Here is a 19695-nt window from a genome sequence, read left to right on the forward strand (position 1 = left end):
CAAATATTAACAGAAGGATCTGCACTGGGACCACTTCTTCACTGGAGGAAGGGAGTGGGTGTGACTGAATTGAATAATAATTGGATTACATGGACATTTTTAATAGTTTGAATGCATTTAAATGTTATCAGTGTTTTAGGCTTTATAATTGCTGAAAGTTACCACACTTTTATTTTATTGACAATTATTTCATATGAATGTTAGCTGTTTGGAATGGTCTAAATGCTGGAAATATGTTGACTTTGGACAGATTTGTCAGCCCTCCATTCCCAGGGCATGGTTGGCCAGTTCTCAGAGCTTCTTCTCATCTTGTTCATGTTTGCAAATTGTTCTGCTCCTCCCACTGCACAGGAACCAATCAAACATGGAAGAGCTTGCTGATGGGCAAGACCTTGCTGTGAGGAGAGAGCCACACTCAGTAAATCCAGACTTCCCCCACAAGGTCAGTGTGGAGCTTACTGTAGCATGGCCACAGATTCTGGGCCACTCACTCCTAATGTAAACTGCACACACTTTGTAACAATTGTGTGTTTGAGTCAGAGGTTCTGAGAAATAATTTTGCATCCAACCCCAGATGACCCTACTTATTTTCACCAGGACATTGGCTGGATTGATAGGCAGTTACAAGGAGAGTTGGACAGGCTGTGTTTGTTTTCCCTGGAGCAGAGAAAGGAAAGGGGTGGCCTGATAGAGTTATATTAGGTTATAATAGACATAGATAAGATAGATAGTCCAAATCATTTTCTCATGGTCGGGGTACCAAAAACAAGAGGGCATAGGTTTAAGGTGAGAGGAATGAGGTTTAAAGTAGATCTGAGGGGTAAGGATTTTACAAGCGAATGGCTGATATCTGGAAAGTGCTGCCAGAAGAGGTGGTGGAATCAGATACATTCACCATGCGTAAGAGGCATTCAGACAGACTTCAAGTGTCTGAAAAGGCAAAGAAGGATACGGTTCTAATGCGGGCAAATAGGATTAGTGTAGATGGGCAAAAAGGTCAGGACGGACATAGTGGGCTGAAGTGTCTGTTTCTGTACTATACAACTCTGTTGCTCTATGACATGAGTGCAGAAACTGCTTAGTTGTTTTGAGCAGGTGAATTAAGGGCAGGAGGAGGCCACTCAGCCTCTCGAACCTGTTCCACCATTCACTAAGTTCATGGTTGATCTGAGTGTAACCTCAACTCCCTACTCTGGTCTACATTTCACCAACTTGCCTATCAACAATCCATCCACTTCTGAATAAAAAATATTCGAAGGCTCTGCTTCCAGTTCTAGATTTCCCCCAGAAAAGGAAAGGCGTTGAAGATGCCATTTTTGGGAGAGGGATTTGGATCCTGTCTTCCTTCTCAAGTGGTTACAAAGTATCCCAGGGAAGCTATCCCCAGTAACAATAAACACAAAAAAACACTGGAAATACTCAGCAGGTCAGGCAGAATCTGAGCAGGGAGACAAAGACTCAAAGATCTTTCAACTAAACTAAGTGAAGATTTAAAAAGAAGAGAAAGGGGGAAATGGAGAAAGAAGAAGGGAAATAGAAGCCAATGAAAGTGTCCGGGATAAAAGGGAGATACAACCCAGTCAGAGACTGACACTAGAAATCTGAAACAAGAAATGAAAATGCTGGAAACAATCAGCAGGCCAGGCAGCATCTGTGGAGAAAGAAACACATAATGCCTGGAGTCTAAGTATTTTTAACCAGAATCAGCACATTAGTGAAAAACAAGTTTTAAAATGCAGAGTAAGTTGATGGGACAGGGAATGGGGAGGGAAACAAGTGTCTCTGGATTCCCTGCCAATTTTTATCTTTCAGTCAAGATCACCTGCTTATATAATTCATAATAGTCCTTTGTTCATCATTGCTTGTGAGTACTTGCTGTGTGTGAGTTGTCTGTGAGTTTCCTAGACTACAACCATGGTAACGCTTTAGAATTACTTTCTTGGTGGTGAAACATTTTGGAACATGCTGAGCTTGTGAAAGGTGCTTAAGACATGTGGATTTTTTTAAGCAAAAAACAATCTGCTGGAGGGAGTCAGTAGGTTGAGCAGTATCTGCGGGGGAAAGGAATCATCGACACTGGGTCAAGACCTTGCATCGGGACTTTTTTTATTTTTTTGTACTTATTGAACATTTAATCTTTCCTGATCTTCTCTGCACTGAATCAACAGGCTTGGAAACTTTAATACTTGTGTCATTCTGTCACTGATTTCCAATCTCTTCTATTCTCTTCAGCCAGAGTCTGGCCTGACTTGTTTGCTCAGTAGGTTGGATAGTAGCACTTGTGTATTCACAGCTGAATAGTCACGTGGAGTGTAGGCCACCGATCATTCTGGGAAACAAATGTCTTCAACTTGATGGTCGGTACAAAAAACTGATGCAATTCTCTGCTGGTTTCCCCTCTCCTCTTCCTAAAGGTGTCGTTTCCACCCTGGTGTGCTTCCCCAAGGCGGCCTAGTGGCATAGAGGGTAGAACCACTGCCTCAACAGTGCCAGAGACCCAGGTTCAATGCTGACCTAAGCTGCTGTGTTGCTGGAAGGTCATCAACTCAGTGAAAGATGCCCTTTGGTCTGCCTGAAACTTGTTGGTCTTCCAGCACTATGGGATGTCCGTAGGGGAATGCTGCCGACTGGCACATTCCAGGCTGCAGGAGTACGTGCTGAGGGACGCACTGAAGCTTGGTGCAGCCAGTGCAAGGACCACAGTCTAGGTTCATTCTGCTACCGCACATGGAGGGGCTGAGTCAGGTGGGGAAGCCCTTTGAACAATGAAAGGGTGTATCACCCCAGGGGGCCACATAAGTGGTAATGGTGCTATGGTTTAAAAAAAATAAATTAACACTACTGAATGTAATGACCATGAATGTAAAAGTTTTGCACTGTTTCTTCCTTTGTATATATTCTTTATTATGAATAAAGTTTTTGAAATATTAAAACATAGCTGCTGTCTGTGTGGAGTCTGCACATTCTCCCTGTGACCATGTGGGTTTCCCCTGGGTGCTCTGATTTCCTTTCACATCCCACTGATTGTGGGTTGGCACCGTAAATTGCCCCTCAATGTGTGGGTGAGTGGTAGAATTTGGGGGCAGATGATGGGAATGTGGGGAGAATAAAATGGGCTTCGTGTGCAAATGGCTGGCTGACAGTCTGCACGGACTTGGTGGGCCGAAGGGCCTGTTTCCATGATGTGAGACTAAAACACTTAGAGCTACACTGATGGATCTGCTGTGGACATGTGCTTGTGAACCTGCACATGAAGGGTCTGTATCTGTGAATGAACAAAGGTTTCGAATGGGATTGGTCTCAACTGTGATGCTACTGGGATGAATTGCTGTCTATTTGGGTTCACATATTTAGACTACTCAAGTGGATAAGTACCAGAGATGATACTCAGCAGAGAACAATCCACATCGAGCTAGACAGAGTGCCTGTGGAGGCACTGTGACTCGGGACATTGAGCGGGAAATGGAAGCTATAAACTGGTAAACTGCAGGATTGGGATATACCATATGAATGTGCCCCTTCCTTCTGGAGATGAGTGAGAGGCCACATAGTGGCATGTGAGTGGTCTACTGATAGTCTGTAAGAGAGCATGAATGTTATAGAAGTGGTTCACATTTCCAGAGTTCATAATACCTTCTTACTCCTTCTTCACTTCCCATGTTCTGCATCAACATTAGCTGGTCTGCTCCCAATCCCTGCCCCACCACTGGATCACTCTACTGTCCCCAGATCATTGTTCATCATATACAAGAAACGATTTGGATGTGAATGTACAAGGCATGGTTAGTAACTCTGTAGATGATACTAATATAGGTGGTGGAATAGACAACAAAGGTTATCAAAAATTACAGGGGGATCTTGATCAGCTGGGTCAGTGGGCTGAGGAATGGCAAATGCTGTTCAATTCAGATGTGTGAAGTGTTGCATTTTGGGAAGTCAAACCAGAGTAGGACTTTCACAGTGAACGGTAGGGCCCTGGGGAGTGTTGTAGAACAGAGGGACCTGGCGAGTGTTGAACAGAGGGGCAAGTACACAGTTTGCTGAAAGTGGCGTCACAGGTAGACAGGATGGTGAAGAAGGCTTTGGCATGCTGGCCTTCATCAGACAAGGCACTGGATATAACAATTGGAACATTATGTTGCAGTTGTACAAGACATTGTTGAGGCCTCACCTGGAGTATTGTATACAGTTTTCTTCCCCTGTTATAGGTAGGACATCACTAAGCTGGTAATAGCACAAAGAAGATTTACAAGAATGTTGCCTGGACTCGAGGGCCTGAGATATAGGGACAATTTGAGCAGGCTAATACTTTATTTCTTGGCGCATAGGAGAGTGAGAAGTGATTTTATCAAGGTGTATAAAATCATATAGATCTAATATAGATAGAGTGAATGCGCACAGTCTTGTTCCCATGGTTAGGTAATCAAGAACTTGAGGGTATAGATTTAAAGTGATAGGGGAAAGATTTAATAGGAACCTAAGGGGCAAATTCTTCCACCCAGAGAAAGGGCCGTATATGGAATGAGCTGTCAGAGGAAGTGGTGCAGGCAGGTCCAATAACAACATTTAAAAAACACTTGGACAGGTACATGGATAAGAAAGGTTTAGAGGGATATGGGTCAAACACAGGTAAATGGGACCAGCTTAGATGGGCATCTTGGTCATCAGGGATGAGTTGAGCCAAAGGGCCTGTTTCTGTGCTGTAAAACTCTATCAAATGTGTGTTTGCCATGGAAGAGCTGAGAAAGACAACAGTCCAACTGATGGAGCTCATTGCCAGTTTCAACATCACTCAGCCATAAGTTATTAAATTATCAGATGACAGATGTGGTTATTAATTACTCACAAGTCATTGAGTTGTTGGACTTTAATGGTGCCTAATGGTTAAACATTTTAATGTAACTACTCATTCGTGATTACCAGTAATTAGATATTAGCTATTAAGTAATTCCATTTTGCTCACCGTCAAAACTCACTCTCAAGCTGCAGGCCCTGTCCCCTCCATTTGGACAATAAGTTGGTGAGAGCCCACCCATTCACTCACCGATCAGCTGAACCTGCTCTGAGTAGCTAAGGTTGTCTGATTGGCAGAGAACAATGGGCTCGGCTTGCTGCTGTGGCCTGACAGTCTGGAGGGAACAGCCTGTGACCAGATGTCACATCTGAGTCCTGGACCTGTGTGTCGGTGATGGGTGTCCAGGAAGTACAGACAGGTATGGTAGTGTAGCAGTTATCGTAATGCTATTACAGTGCCAGTGACCAGGGTCCAATCCCGTCCACTGTCTGTAAGGAGCTTGTACGTTCTCCCCGTGTCTGCGTGGGTTTCCATCCGGGTGCTCTGGTTTCCTCCCACATTCCAACGGTTAGGAAGTTGTGGGCATGCTATGTTGGCGCCGGAAGCGTGGCGACACTTGCGGGCTGCCCCAGAACACTCTACGCAAAAGATGTATTTCACTGTGTGTTTCGATGTACACGTGACTAATAAAGATATCTTAAAAATCTTAAAATTTAGGGGAATCTGCACCAGAGTCCAGCAGATAGGGCCCAGGGTACCAAGTAGGTGAATTGCCTCTCAGTGCTGCTCATGGGAAGGATGAGGCTGTGCTGTAGAGAGTGCAGAGAAGATTTACTGGGATGTGGCCTGGATTGAGGACTTTAGTTCGGGGGAGAGATTGGAGCAAAAGAGGCTGAGGGGTGACCTGAAAGAACTATATGAGACTATGAGAGGCATGGATTGGGTAGATAGTCAAAACCTTCTTCCTGTAAGAGTATCAAAAATAACAGTTTAAGCTGAGAGGAAGGAGTTTTAAAGGGGAACTGAAGGCTTAGTGTTTTTTTTACAGAGAGTGATTGATATCTGGAATGCACTCCTAGAGGAGGTGATGGAATCAGATACAATGAATACATTTAAAAGGCATTCAGACAGGCAAATGAATAGGCAAGGCAGAGAAGGATATGGATCTAATGCAGGCAAACGGGATTAGTGTAATGGGCAAAAAGTTTGGCATGGACATGGTGGGCTGAGGTGCCCATTTCTGTGATGTACAACTCTCTGACAGCTTCAGTGGGGATGTCAGGCTGGCAGGCCAGGAAACAAAGGCACTGATACCATTCAAACACTTTGCTTTGGGTTAATGTTTTTAAAGAGTTTTTTTGTATTTTTATTTAAATATACCTTCAAATTATTTAAATGATTTTTAAATGAGTCCAAATGTCAGATACCTAAGCACTGTTGGAATCCATGACAACTATGAGAGAAGGCAGAGCCAGATAAATTGGCCGGGCAGAGGTTGTACCAGCGACCGTCACCCACTTTAACGTTTGGTATTACAGATTGTGTTGACTGCTGCTTTGCCCGAAAATGTGTGTCACAAAAACCAGCTGCAGTCACAACACGGTCAGCCTGAAAGCAGGAAGATTGTCTCAGTTATGCGGCTGTGGAAGGTTTGTGAGGTGTGGCTGTTGGAGACACAATTGGACAACACTGTCAGAAGGAATACCAAGCACTCCTGATCATCAGTCAGTTGCCCGGTTAGAAGCATGTGTGTGTCTGAACATGCAGTGGGTGTCTCTGTTTGTGTCTGAGCATGGGGCAGGATTAGCCTAAGATGTGATCCCACCATGGCAATAACAGACTCCAGCATAATCACTAGTGCAAGAAGTGTGCACCGATATTGGGAATGGAACTGCGTACTACCAACGTACCAACACTGTTTAAAGAACTGATACCAAACTTCACCATTGCGGACAAAGGATTTGGGCATCCTGACTGATAATAGCAAGATGCAAATCACTCCCGATGGATCTGTGGGTGGATACTGAAGGAATGGCACTGCCCCAGGAGTGAGAAGAGAACCATGTACCTGCACCACTGGAAGAACTGACCATCATTGCCACTCACAGAAAGGTGCATTACTGCTGATAAAATGCACATGGGCTCTGATAGAAAGACTGCACAATGAATAAAGAGAGACTGTATCCAGACACTACAGCACAATGTGTTGTCTCGAAATTAAGTTCTCACTTCTGTCCGCTGTAAAGTAACACAGTGCCATGAGGTCGCTTTGATAAATCACGTTTATTAGCAGTGCACCACTAAGGAGAGGTCTCTTCAGCACTCGTTAAGAGTTGCTTCCTGAGTTCTCCCCATACAAAGGAGCAGACAGAAATTTATACAGATATTGTCACGCACACTTAATGCACGCAGGGCCGCGAGTTTCGGTCAAGCCACAGAGATCCCAAGACAGACATCGCACCTATTGTCCAGCATAATTGAGTTATAATCAAGAAATTCAAAGACAGGTATCACCCCTCATTGTTTAGGACAGGCTTCCCCCTCGTTGTTTATTGCACCCAGTACTCCTATTGTCTAGCATAATGGTACTGATCAAGGTCCCGGACACAGTAATTGAAACCTTATCTATTGAGTCAGCAGCTTGCGTGCTCTTGCTTGAGAGGTATTTTTTCTATCAGCTATAGGTATGGTTACAGTTTTTAACCCTTTACTTCCTCAAATGTACACCACCAGTAGCGTTATGTGAGACCACTCGTAAAACTACATTGTACAAGCAATAACCAAAGATCAGGGTATTTACACAAATAGAAGCTGCAGACCATTAGCGACAGAAGACTAGTGCTCCAACACTGTTAGTGCAACTGTGCTTTATCCCTGATCATGGAGCTGTGTACAACCAGCAGTAAAGAGTGTTTAGTGTAGGATTAGAGTAAATAGATACTTGATGTTCTTCATGGACTCAGTGGGCTGATGAGCTTGTTTCCGTGCAGAGTGGCTATGACTCTGTCAATAATTTGCCATCACCATTGTTCTTCATCACTGATACAATATAATTGTACACCTTTACTGATAAATCATCTGTGCACAGTTGGCATGATGCATCACTATTAGTAGGACCAATCTCCCTCAACAATAAGGAATTATCTATGTTGATGAAGGAGCTAAGCACCATCATCGAAAGTAAAATTAGTTAATTGGAGGAAGGCCGGTTTAATTGGGAATGAGGGTGAAAATGGAATCAAAAGCTATCAGACAAACTGTACCAGAACAATGGGCTGCCTTTCAGGAAGGGTTGGTTCAGCTACGATTGAGGCACACTGTCATGAAGCACAAACAAATTCAAGGCTCCCTGGATGATGAAAGAGAAACAGAGGAAGATAAAGCAAAGGAAGGCTGCTTGTGGCAAGGGCTGGACTGCAAATACTAGCGAGAACCCCCCCAGGATGATTATAGAAGAATCAGAGGGAAGGTGAAAACTCAAGGAAGAGATGCAAGATAACATCTGAGATTAGATTAGCTGCCAACTCAAGTGGAGTTTATATGTTTGTAAAGTGTTTTATAGACATATTAATGGTAAAAGGGCAGACATGGAGGAGTGAGGCCTACTAAGGACAACAAAAAGATCACACATGGATCTTGAGGTACTAAATGAGTAGTTTGCATCTGATTTCACCAGGGAAGAAATGCTTCCAAGTTATATTGAAGGAAGAGATAGTTGAGTGTCAGAATATATTAAAAATTGATAGCATGGAGATAATAATTTGGCTGAACTTAAAGTAGGCAAGTCACCAGGACCAGATGAGATGCACCCTGGGATTCTGAGGGAAGTACAGGAGGAAACCATAGGGCTGCTGACCATAATCTTTCATCATTCTTTGGATACAGGGAAGGTATCAATGGGCTAGAGACTGGTGAATGTTACTGAAATTCAAAAAAATGCAGATGCTAGAAATCTGAAATAAAAACAAAAAATATTGGAAACACTTACCAGGTTAGACAGCATCTGTGGAGAGAGAAACAGTTAACATTTCAGGTCTGTAATCCTTAAACTGGGAAAGGGAGAAAACAAGTTGGTTTTCAGTAGCTGAGAAAAAGCCGGGACAGATGGATTGAACATAGGGTGAGACCAGATGGGTGAATGTAGCCATTAGTGTGGTTAGGATCAGATTAATGCTTCTCTATCTGTGTAATGTGTTGACATGCACTGCTGGTCAGACTATACTACAAACAGAGCCAAAATGATGACTGGTGCAAATGGCCAGTTCTGATACAAACAGAAAGAAAGAGAGTTACCTAAAGCTAGAGGATTCATTATTGAGTCCTGTATGCTGCAACGTGCCCAGACAGAAGATGAGGTGTTGTTTTTTTGAGTGTGTGTTGTGCAATGCCATAGTAGTGCAGAATGTTACTGCCTTATTCAAGAAACGGAGGAAGGATAATCCCTGCAGCTACAAGCCGGTCAGTTTAACGTGGAAAATCTTTTGGAAGAGTAATCATCACCTAGAGGATAATGAGTTAATGAAGGCAGATCAGCATGGATTGGTTAAGGGCAGATTGCACTTTACCATTATGATACTGTTGTAAAAGAGCTGCGGGAGCAGCCAGCAGCCAAGTGGTGTGGGTGCACGTCATTGAAAGTGACAGAAAACAGAACACTGGAACTACTCAGTGGGTCAAGCAGCATCTGTGGAAGCAATTGGTATAAATTTGTGTTTCAGGTCAAGACTCTGCGTCAGGACTGAGAGGGAACAGGAAAAATTACAAGTGTATAGCAGTAAGAGGGAGCACTGGGACTGCTAGGTGGTAGGTGGAACCAGAAGAGGAGGGGATGATGGGTAGGTGGAACCACTACTATACAGTGCCCATCTTCCCTCTTGCCTCTTAGTCCTGATGCAGAATCTTGACCTGAAACTTCAACTTACTCTTTTGCCTCCACAGATGCTGCTTGACCTGCTGAGTTCTTCCAGTGTTCTGTTTTTTTTTGTTCCAGATTTTAGCACCTCTAGCCTCCTTTGTCTTTGTATTGAAAGTAACAGAGCAACTTGAGAAAGCAGTTTATCAGGTTGACACAATAGGGCTTTATCAATAAGATATCTTTATTAGTCACATGTACATCGAAACACACAGTGAAATGCATTGTTTGTGTAGAGTGTTCTGGGGGCAGCCTGCAAGTGTCGCCACGCTTCCGGTGCCAACATAGCATGCCCACAACTTCCTAACCCATACGTCTTTGGAATGTGGGAGGAAACCAGAGCACTGAGAAGAAAACCACGCAGTCACGGGGAGAACGTATAAAAACAGGGAAGTCATGTGGAACCTTGATAAAACACTGGTCCAGCCTTAGTTGGAGCATTATGTTCAGTTCTGGAGAAGGGGCCGGAGATGTGGAACAAGTGAGTAGGTCCAGAGATCTAGCACAGATGTGATGGGCTGAATGGCCTCCTTTAGTGCTGTAACTATTTAATGACTCTATGATCTACTCCTGGTCACATCACACACCCAGGGGGACCACCCGCTGAATTTGGAATTCAACCTTTAAATTTTGTAGTATTTGTCCAGAGTTAGACAATAGTAAACAACTGTGTACCACAGACAGTCCATCAGTGGTCAGCTGTAACTGCTTTTTAAATAGGTTATGGTCTGCAGAGACAGAGTCAGTGCTTCAGCGGTTTGAGACAGGCCAGTGGGGTACCGATTTTCCTGAGTAGTGGAACGATGGGCCAGAGCGCAGCTCAAACCCGGACAAATTTCTGGAATATGGTAAGCATGGAAATCTGGTGGAGAGGAGGGATGGATTTCTATTGAAATTAAATATAAATAAATAGGGTAAAATCAAAAAGAAAATAATTATTATTTAACTAAATGAACCAGAGCATTCAGACGTCAAGTGCTGATTTAAGGGAAATGTTGGATTTAGTTTTATCAAGGCAAACTCCTCAATTCCACTGAAGGCACATTCTATAATAGCATGTGGAACAAAAATGGTAATTGGTTTATTATTGTCACAGTGAAAAGCTTTTGTTTGCATGCCATCCAGATGGATCATTCCATAAACAAGTACGTCAAGACAGTGCAAAAAGGGAAAAAAACAGAATGCAGAATATTGTGTAACAGTTACAGAGAAAGTGCAATGCAGGCAGACAAAAATCAGAAGTGCTGGAAGAACTCAACTAGTTGAGCAGCACCGTCCACAGCGTCGAGAAGCCAGTCAACATTTCAGGTCAGGGACCCTTTCACAGATGCTGCTCTTAAAGCATTTCTGTTTTTGTTTCAGATTCCAGCATCTGCAGTTTTATTTGTTTTCCATTACCATACCACATGGACAACCTTCTCATGTCCTGGTCAATCTTCTCATGTCCTGGACAACCGCACATGCTGGAACTCTGGATTAGAAGATGTGGAGTTTGGACTTTGACCAGCAGTTGGCATCACTGCAGTGCAGGACCTCGAAACAAGCCAGGATGAACAGCTCTCCTGTCCTTTCTATAGCAGCCCATAAGTTCAGACACTCATAAGCAACTCTGGCTGCACTCCCCTTCCTCAGTATTCAGAGGTGAATACTAGTTAGAGAGCGTGTCCCACTCTGTGGGCTCCTGAATGACCTGCCTGGTCCTCCTGGACAACTGATGTGCTTTCAGGATGGTGTGTGACTCTCAGTTGGGGAGCTCAAGAACATCACTGAGCAGCTGCGAACATTCTGAGGAGAGAGAGTGAACAGCCATAGGTTGTGGTCCACACAAGTGACAAGGGCAGAATATACGATGAGGTCCTACAGACCATTTTCAGGGAGCTGAAGGAGGAGATTAATGAGCTGGACTTCAAAGGGAGCAATTTCTGGATTAACATTGAGCCACATACCAAGGGGTATTGAAGTCAAGAGATGGTGCTGATAAAATGTGTGCCTTAAGAGGGGAGAGGTAACGTTGGATCTGGAGGGTGGGGCTTTACTAAACAGTGTTATTGCCTATTCCTGATCATCCCCAAAATGAGTTGCTAGCTTAGCCATTTCAGAAACACACCACATTGTAGGTCTGGAGTCACATAAAGGCTAGGTGGGTGAGGATGACAGATCTCCTTTGCTGAAAGACGTTAATAAATCTGATAGGCTTTGATGATTATCAGGCAGTTTTACAGTCACCTTCAGTGAGACTAGCACTCTTCTTAAAAACTCTGATCTTATCACATAACTTATTCAATAAGGGCAGTGGATGTTGTCTACATGGACTTTAGTAAGGCATTTGACAAGATCCCTCATGGTAGACTGATCCAGAAGATTAAGATGCATGGAATCCATGGTAACTTAGTAGATTGGATTCAAAATTGGCTTGGCCATAGTAGACAGAGTGTAGTGGAGGAGAGATGTTATTCTGACTGGAGGTCTGTGACCAGTGGTGTTCCATCCACAGGGACCAGTGCTGGGATCTATATATATACAAATGACTTGGGTGAAAGTGTAGATGGACTGATTAGTGAGTTTGCAAATGACACAAAAATTGGTGGAGTTGTGGATACTGCAGAAGGTTGTCAAAGGATACAGAAGGATATAAATCAGTTGCAGATATGGGCACAGAAATGGCAGATAGAGTTTAAGGGGAATGAGGTGTTGCTCTTTAGGAGGTCAAATGTAAGGGTATAGTATACAGTAAATGACAGGACCCTTACGAGCGTTGATATACAGAGGGATCTTGGGGTGTGAGTCCATAGCTCCCTGAAAGTGACAACACAGGTAGATAGGACGTAAAGAAGGAGAATGGCATGCTTGCTTTATCAGTCAGAGTATTGATAAGAATCAGGAAGTCATGATGCAGCTGTATAAATTTTTGGTTAGTCTGTACTTAGAGTATTGTGTACAGTTCTGGTCACCGCATTACTGGAAGAATACAGAGGCTTTGGAGAGAGTTTAAAAGAGGTTTATCAGGATGCTGCCTGGATCGTAGAGTATTAGCTGTAATGAGGGGTTGGACAAACTTGGATTGTTTTCGCTGGAGTGCAAAGGCTGAAGGGAGACCTAATAGAGGTTCATAAAATTATGAGAGGCTGAGAGAGGGTAGATAGATTCTTTTTCCCAGGTAAAAATGTCAAATACTAGAGGACACAGCTTTAAGGTGAGAGGGGAGGAAGTTTAAAGGAGATGAGCGGGGTAACTTTTATAACACAGAGAGTGGAATGCTCTGCCATGGGTGGTGGTGGAAGCATACACCACAGTGGCATTTAAGAGGCATTTAGACAGGCACATGAACATGCAGGGAATGGGGAGATATAGATCACGTGTAGGCAGACGTGATTAGTTTAATTTGGCATCATGCTCGGCACAGACACTATGCACCAAAGGGTTTGTTCCAGTGATGTATTGTTTTGTATAATATGTTCTAACTTGTTTTTAAATTCTCTGACAATAAAGTGAGATTTAGGCAAAATTCTGCAGATCAATTGCCCAGAACTCTGGATCCAGTAACATCATAACTATTGCTGAACATAGTGGAACATTGGAAGCAGGACTCATGTATAGTTCAAAATAAGTATTTGGTGTCTGTCTTCAAGGAAGAGCAGATGATACAGAAATTGACATCCAGAGGAGAGAATGTGGAATATTGGAAATATTAAGGGAGATATATAACTAAGTGTAATATTTTTAAAAGTGGGTCAATTACGTGGACTGGTGTAGAGGTGGACACAAAATGGTGCCCATGAATGCTAAGTATCCCATCATGCCTCAGAAAAGGCCAGTAGGAATGCAAGGACTATACTGGAGTATTCCATTCGGACTATCAAGTCTGGGCCGGTGGAACATTCGAACAGAGAGTGTAACACATGCGGATAAGCCCCACAAGGAACAAAGGAATGCAGTGAATAACGGGATGAAGAGTGGGAGATCAGACTCGCGCTGAGATGTGCGAAGGACATACTGTGTGTATGTGTAGCTTGGAGATAACAGAACATTGCAGAAGAAGGTATAATTATACTGAAAGAATTAAATAAAGAGGTCTGAAAAGTCCCGAATTCAGCAACAATTCTGGAGACCCACTATCGCAGAAGTGACAACCCCTACATCTGGTACAAGGAGAAGAGAGGTCCTGGCCAGTTCACAAGTGTATGGGTAATATCACAACTGAGGAATAATGCTGGTGTGATAAGGAAAGAACCAAGCCAAGCAGTAAACTGTTAAAGAGAAAGTTTTGTGTCTCTTCTGTCTGTTTCGATGTATTGTGACCATTTCAAAGCTACAGGCCAACACCAGATATAATTTATCCCAAACTCTTGAATGAACAAATGATGAAAAAACACAAGCTATGTGTATTATTTCCCAATCCTTTTTAACTACACGTGTAGTGCCAGAAAACTGGAAGACTTCTAATGTGGGGCTATTGTTTAAAAACTGGAAAGACTGAGTAACTACAAAAGCATCAGTTAGGCCCCAGGTGGCTACGGTTCAGGTCACCATCCTGCAGGAAGGATGTGACAGCATTGTAGAGGGTCCACAGGAGACCCACAAGGATAGTGCCAGGGCTAGGAGAATGATTCAGCTTTACATAGATATGTGGCATTGAAATGGGCCATTTCGCTCAACTAATCCATGCTCCACTCAAGCCCCTTCCTGCCTTTTCTTTGTTAAATCTATCATAGAGCTACAGAGCTATAGAGCTGTACAAAACAGAAATGGGCCCTTCGGCCCACCACGTCTATGGCAACCTTTTTGCCCATCTACACTATTCCCATTTGCCCACATTAGGTCCATATCCTTCTAGGCCTTGGCTATTCAAGCGTCTATCTAACTGCCTCTTCAATGTAGTGATTGTATGTGATTCCATCGCCTCTGGCAGTGAGTTCCAGATTTCAACCATCCTCCGTGTAAAAAACTTACCCCGCCCCCCCCCCCCGCCAGATCTCTTTTAAAACCCCTTCCTCTCACCTTAAACCTGTGCTCTCCTGATTTTGTGGAAAAAAGATTTTGACTAGCTACATTATCTATGCCTCTCGTAATCTTGTATACCTCTATCAGTTCGGTGAGTTCCACGTCCCCTGTTTGGATAAGAAAGCTTCTCTTGAATTCCCTGTTGGATTTCTTGTTTCATATATTGGTGCCCTTTTCCACCTACTCTATCTGCCCATCACCCACACACTTCTCCTACTGGGTCCCTCCCCTCACTGTTCCCATCTGCCCACGCTACCTCCCTTACTTGGTTCCATGCTCCACCTTCCCCTCCTATTAGACTCCATCATCTGCAGCACTTTGTTGCCTCCACCTGTCACCTGCCAGCCTCTGTTGTTATTTCCACTCTGCCTTCCTCCATTTACGAGGATGTTGCCATGGCTGGGAGAATGATTCCCTGAGCGTCCTTCACTCCAGGGAAAACAAACCCAGTCTACCCAATATTTTCTCATAATTGAAGTCCTTCAATCCAGGAAACAGCCTGGTGAGTCTACTCTGTACTCTTTCCAGTGCAATCACATCCTTCCTATAGTATGGCGAATAGAACCGCACACAAAGCTCCAAGTGTTTTGTAAAGTATCTTTTGTAAAGCAATAACATAACTATAAGATCACCAGTACAAGAAGTGGTGTTGACCAGTGCACTTTTCACCATAATTAGGACTGTGCACATGAACGTAATTCATGGATGGGTCCAGCACCACTATTCACAGGGCTGTGCACCATGATTGAAGAAAGAGTTTTGCCCCCTAAATGACGACAGAACTATGAAGTATTGCTTATAAAAAGATATGTGTTTCATTCCTGATGCAGCACAGTATAAAGTCAACAGTTGCAGGGATGCATTTACTGAGCTTGTACCTTCTCTGATAGCAACGTCGATTACAAGGCTGGAACAATGAAAACACTGTGCAAAGTTCCCGATTCCACAGTTCATTTGCAGGCTTGTGCATAATGCCAGATGACAGAGCTGAGGACCATTACCATCGACAAGCTTGGTAAAGCTGCAGTGCAGCACCACTGATGGCAGACTTGTGGGCAGTTGTTAATTCCAAAGACACGCAAGAGCATAATTTACAGATCTGTGCATATTCACCATTAATGAAGCTCTGCATTTATTTCAAAGACAGACCCAACACATTCACCATTTCCAAAACCAATGCACTACATTATTAAAGCAAAGGAAACGACAGAGGAATTAAACAATTACTTTGCATTTGTTTTTAGGGAAGATGATGTGCAAAAACTGCCAGATGTATCAGAGAATCAAGGGTCTGATGAGAATGAGGAACTGAAGAAACTATTAGTCAAAAAATAGTACCCAATAAGTTGATGAACTTGAACGCTTATAAATCCCAAGAACCCAATGATCAACATCCCAGATTTTTGAAAGGGGTGGCTGCAGAAATAATGGATATTCTGGCTATCTTCTTCCAAGAAATGTTTCTGTGGATCACAAACGTGACCCCACTGTTTAATAAAGAAGGGAAAGTGAAACCAGTGAACTACTGATGTGAGTGGAACATCGGTGAATGGGAAAATGCTGGAATCTATAAAGAAGGATGTAATAACAGAACACCTTGAAAAGAATGATGGGACTGAGCAGAGTCAGCATGGATCAATAAAAGGAATAGAGGGAGCCAAGTGGATATGGTGTATTTGTATTTCCAGAAGGCTTTTGATAAGGTACCACACAGGAGGTTGGTTAACAAGAGCACATGGAATTAGTGGTAATATACTGACAGATTGAGAGTTAGCTATTGGACAGAAAGGAAAGAATGGGAATAAACAAATCCTTCTGAGGTTGGTAGCCTCCGACTAGCAGAATATCGTACAGATTGGTGCTTGGGCCCCAACTCTTCATGATCTATATCAATGATTTATCTGAGGACAGAAATATTGTATTTCTAAGTTTGCTAATGATACCAAACCAGGTAATGCTGTAAGTACGAAGGAAGATATAGAGAGGCTTCAAGGGCATATGGACAAGCTGAGTGAGTGCGAGAGAACATGGCAGATGGAATTACATGTGAGGCCATCCATTTTGGTCACATAGCAGAAAAGCAGTGTATTTGTTAAATGGTAAAGAGATTGGGTAGTGTTGATGTTCAAAGGGACCTGGGAGTGTTTGTACACAATCACTGAAAACCAACACGCAGGCAATGAGAAGAGCAAATGATATGTCAGCCTTCATGACAAAAAGGTTTGATTACACATAGAAGGAAGTCTTATTGCAATTGCAATGGTCTTTGTTGGGGACAGTCTTGGCTCCTTATCTACAGAGGAGTGTAGCATAAGATTGTATTCTTCAGAGTTCAGAAGAATGAGATCTCATCAAAACACAAAATTCTTAAAAGGCTTGACTGGTGGATGCAGGGAAGATGGTCCCCCCAGCTGACAAGCCTTGGACCAGGGGTTACAGGATGAGAATAAGATATTGGCCATTCAGGACTGAGCTGGGGAGAAATCTCTTCACTGAGAGGGTGGTGGACCTGTGGAATTCTCCTCTCTAAAGAGTTGTGGAGGCTCAGTCATTGTGCTCATTCAAAAAAGAGGTTAATAGATTTTTGAACATTAAGGAAATCATCGGATCTGGGATAGTGCGGGAAAATAGTGCTGAGGTAGGTCAGCTGTGATCTTGACGAATGGTGCATCAAGGTTGGATGGACTTGATGGCCGACTGCTGCTCCTGTTTCTCATGTTCACATGCATCTGTGCACAGTCAGCAGTCAGAGAGTCATTTACCTTTCACTGATAACAGCACTGGATACAATTAATGCCAAACAATTACACAAACATCACTTACAGAGAAATGCCCTTTCATTGTTAGTGTAGCTGCTGATTTTCACTGATAACAGATAACAACAATGGCCAAAAGCAGGGGTGCATTTGAGAAACAACTACACCACCAGTATTAGATTTGTGCATTATCAATGACAGCTAAACAGTAGCATCCTTGATGACCAACCTGTGCACCATCACAGACAGACTTACTAATTCCAAGCAGTTGTGTGCATCATGAGTGTTATCAGAGCTGTACATAGTCCCGTTTTCAAACACATGCATTGTTTACAGATTTGTTTCCCATTAGCAATAAGCAACACAGAGCTATAAAGCTTCATTTATGACAAGAGAAAGGAACATCACCAGTATCACAGCTTTGCACTGTGAATGATTAGGAAGGCTGAATTTGAGCATTCGTTACAGTATTACAGAGCTGTGCACTCCCACTGGTTACAGAGCTGTGCCAAGTCCCCTTGGCTGAGCTGTGCAACATCTCTTTTCCCTGGTCATAAAGTCATAGAGTTATACAGCACAGGAAACAGGCCCTTTGGCCCAACTCGTCCACACCAACCAAGTTGCCTAACTAAGCTAGTCCCATTTGTGTACATTTGGTTCATATCCCTCCATTCCTTTCCCATTATTGTACCTGTCCAAACGTCTTTTAAATGTTGGAATAGTACCCCCTACCCTGGTGAAATTACTGTGGTTATTCAATTTAACTATACCAATCATGATTTTATAAATCTCTATAAGACCACCCATCATTCCTCTGTGCTCCAGGGAAAAAAGTCTTAGCCTATTCCATCTGTCTTTATAACACAAACCCTCCAGTCCCGGTAACATCCTTGTAAATCATTTTTGCACCTTTCCAGTTTAATGCCATCCATTCTATAGCAGGGCAAATGGAACTGTACACAGTACTCCAAACGTGGACTTACTAATGTCTTCTACAGTAGCAACCTGAAGTCACAACTCCTGTACTCAATATCATGACCAAGGAAGGCAAGTGTGTCAAATGCCTTCTTCACCACCTTGTCTACGTGTCACCACTTTCAAGCAACTATGTACCTGCACCCCTAAGTCTCTCTGTTTCATGACACTCCCCAGGGCCCTATCATTTACTGTACCTGCTGCCTTCTCATGGTGGAGAAGGTTGTGTGCTTGAATGACCCAAGAGTCCTGCCCTGCTGATAGAGACACCCATAATGCTGAGTTTATAGACCACGGTATTGGGCAGTGCGGCCTGACACAGGGACTTCAGGGCAGAGAGTGGGTGCACCCCTTATGAGCTGCACAAGAGGAACTGCCAGTCTCCCTGCACTTCCTCACCACCAGACACGTGCTTCCTCTGCCACATCCTGTGTGGAAGCGGGTGCTTTGCGGCTCTACCACATTGAACAATTCACACACAGACTTCTTTCACAAAAAGAAAGCCTTTATTTTCAAGGTCTCCAGCAGTCCCATAGAGTGATAGAGATGTACGAGACAGAAACGGGGCCTTTGGTCCACCATGTTCATGCTGACCTGTGAAAATGCTAATCCCATTGGCCCGCATTCAGACCATATCCTTCTATGCTTTGTCCAATCAAGTGTCCTTCTAAATGCCTCTTAAACATAACGATTATATCTGATTCCACCACCTCCACTAGCAACGCATTCCAGATATCAACCACTTTGTAAAAAAACTTTCCCCTCTGATCCCCTTTAAGGCTCCTTTCTCTCCCCTGAAACTTATGCCCTCCTCTTTTTGACACCACTTCCATGGGAAAAGGATTCTATCTTTCCTATCTATGCCTCTTAGAGTCTTATATACTTCCACCAGGTCACCCATCAGCCCTCAACACTCCAGCATATCCAGTCTCTCCCCATAAAACCGTCTGGATTCCAGAGGAGACACAAGAGACTGCAGATGCTGGAATCACTGTGAGTTGAGCAGCGTCTGTCAGGGGAAAGGAATTTGATAAGAAAGGAATGTGATAATGGGAACCATTAGGGGAGAAGTGAATGGCAGATGGAACCAAATAGGGGAGAGGGGGTCCAGTTACCACCTTCCTTACTTATCAGTAGTCTTTGTGTTCCCAATTGCCATCGTCCTATCTAGAGTCATCGAGTCACATACAGCACAGAAACTGGCCCTTTGGCCCAACTGGTCCATGCCAACTAAGATGCCCATCCAAGCTAGTCCC

General features: G+C 43.5%; 1 protein-coding gene across 2 annotated transcripts in view; it reads right to left on the bottom strand.

Moving 5' to 3' along the window:
* The window catches only part of LOC127573496 (gamma-aminobutyric acid receptor subunit alpha-3-like), a 161492-nt gene that overhangs the window by 114106 nt on the left and 27691 nt on the right, over positions 1-19695 (bottom strand). The gene's annotated exons all lie outside the window — the stretch shown is intronic.

The sequence above is a fragment of the Pristis pectinata genome, chromosome 8, assembly GCF_009764475.1.
Source record: "Pristis pectinata isolate sPriPec2 chromosome 8, sPriPec2.1.pri, whole genome shotgun sequence".
Classification (NCBI taxonomy): Eukaryota; Metazoa; Chordata; class Chondrichthyes; order Rhinopristiformes; family Pristidae; genus Pristis; species Pristis pectinata.